At 50.6% G+C, this 2500-nt stretch overlaps 1 non-coding gene across 1 annotated transcript; it reads left to right on the top strand.

Moving 5' to 3' along the window:
* The first annotated feature begins 1886 nt into the window (after positions 1 to 1886).
* On the top strand, positions 1887 to 2041 carry LOC143350886 (5.8S ribosomal RNA). Its single transcript, XR_013081322.1, has one exon. It is a non-coding gene; the product is annotated as a 5.8S ribosomal RNA (ribosomal RNA).
* Positions 2042 to 2500: the final 459 nt, after the last annotated feature.

Below are 2500 nucleotides of genomic sequence, written 5' to 3'. Positions count from 1 at the left end.
TAGTTTATCGCATCGATTTCATCGAGCAACCGATGGACGCTGCCGCGTTCGTTCGTAAATGAATGTTATACATACTCACGGATAGCCTGAGGCGAATAATCGCAAACGACGACGCGTCGATTGTGCGGCCATCGTTGCTCGCGCGACTAACGACGATCAGCCGAGACGGCTGTAGTTTATCGCATCGATTTCATCGAGCAACCGATGGACGCTGCCGCGTTCGTTCGTAAATGAATGTTATACATACTCACGGATAGCCTGAGGCGAATGATCGCAAACGACGACGCGTCGATTTTGCGGCCATCGTTGCTCGCGCGACTAACGACGACCAGCCGAAACGGCTGTAGTTTATCGCATCGATTTCATCGAGCAACCGATGGACGCTGCCGCGTTCGTTCGTAAATGAATATTATACATACTCACGGATAGCCTGAGGCGAATGATCGCAAACGACGACGCGTCGATTTTGCGGCCATCGTTGCTCGCGCGACTAACGACGACCAGCCGAGAAGGCTGTAGTTTATCGCATCGATTTCATCGAGCAACCGATGGGCGCTGCCGCGTTCGTTCGTATATGAATATTATACATACTCACGGATAGCCAGAGGCGAATAATCGCAAACGACGACGCGTCGATTTTGCGGCCATCGTTGCTCGCGCGACTAACGACGACCAGCCGAGACGGCTGTAGTTTATCGCATCGATTTCATCGAGCAACCGGTGGACGCTGCCGCGTTCGTTCGTAAATGAATAATATACATACTCATGGCTAACTTGAGGCGAATAATCGCAAACGACGACGCGTCGATTTTGCGGCCATCGTTGCTCGCGCGACTAACGACGACCAGCCGAAACGGCTGTAGTTTATCGCATCGATTTCATCGAGCAACCGATGGACGCTGCCGCGTTCGTTCGTAAATGAATAATATACATACTCATGGCTAACTTGAGGCGAATAATCGCAAACGACGACGCGTCGATTTTGCGGCCATCGTTGCTCGCGCGACTAACGACGACCAGCCGAAACGGCTGTAGTTTATCGCATCGATTTCATCGAGCAACCGATGGACGCTGCCGCGTTCGTTCGTAAATGAATAATATACATACTCATGGCTAACTTGAGGCGAATAATCGCAAACGACGACGCGTCGATTTTGCGGCCATCGTTGCTCGCGCGACTAACGACGACCAGCCGAAACGGCTGTAGTTTATCGCATCGATTTCATCGAGCAACCGATGGACGCTGCCGCGTTCGTTCGTAAATGAATGTTATACATACTCATGGCTAACTTGAGGCGAATAATCGCAAACGACGACGCGTCGATTTTGCGGCCATCGTTGCTCGCGCGACTAACGACGACCAGCCGAGACGGCTGTAGTTTATCGCATCGATTTCATCGAGCAACCGATGGACGCTGCCGCGTTCGTTCGTAAATGAATAATATACATACTCATGGCTAACGTGAGGCGAATAATCGCAAACGACGACGCGTCGATTGTGCGGCCATCCGTTGCTCGCGCGACTAACGACGACCAGCCGAGAAGGCTGTAGTTTATCGCATCGATTTCATCGAGCAACCGATGGGCGCTGCCGCGTGCGTTCGCCCGATTGCGCGTGAAGTTACTGTTCGGAACCAAGAATATACGGGTGTATTATACCCGTTTGGTCGCAGCCACGCGCAAAGGCTTTTGAATGTACTGTACGCCCGGCCGTCGAACGATGGTTTTCCGTCATTCAGGAAACAAAAAGAAACTTTTGTCGTCGATATGGCGCGTTCAATCCTCCGTCGATACGCTGGTCGGAGGTGCGAACATCGAATATTTTTAAAGCAAAGAACAAGGAGCATTTTTAAATACAAAGAAAAAAATTGTAAATTGTATATGATTACCCTGAACGGTGGATCACTTGGCTCGTGGGTCGATGAAGAACGCAGCTAATTGCGCGTCAACGTGTGAACTGCAGGACACATGAACATCGACATTTCGAACGCACATTGCGGTCCACGGATAAAATTCCTGGACCACGCCTGGCTGAGGGTCGTTCACTTGTCCTAAAACTGCTTGCGTTGTTCTCAGATTCCCTAACCCCGCCGTCGTTTACCTCTCCTTTCGGGGAGATGGCGAAGAACGTTTCGGAGCCGGGTCGATGAAGAGAAAGGTATCAACGTACGAGCGAGAATTTGGGTATTTCGTTGGCGTTTGTCGCTGGACGTACGAAAAAGAATAAATATTATATATTATTGGCAAGTTTGCGCACCCCTTGCGTGGTGAGGCAGAGATCAGTCTGGACTCGCGCGAGTGTTTTACGGCGTCGTGCGTCGTGTTGTCTGGAGTATCATCACGACCGCCCGTTAAAGCACCGCTCCTACGATTTCTGACTTTGACGGCACTAAAAACCACCGTGGGGCGCAAATCGCGTTTCGTACAAATCTAATGATTACCGGCGCTCCCGACGTTGCCCGAAGTTAATAATTTATGCAAAGGAAAGAGAAAATAAAGC

The sequence above is a fragment of the Colletes latitarsis genome, unplaced genomic scaffold, assembly GCF_051014445.1.
Source record: "Colletes latitarsis isolate SP2378_abdomen unplaced genomic scaffold, iyColLati1 scaffold0042, whole genome shotgun sequence".
NCBI classification, from domain to species: domain Eukaryota; kingdom Metazoa; phylum Arthropoda; class Insecta; order Hymenoptera; family Colletidae; genus Colletes; species Colletes latitarsis.
Note: the sequence above shows the minus strand (reverse complement) of the source record. Positions and strands in the feature narration are given on the sequence as shown.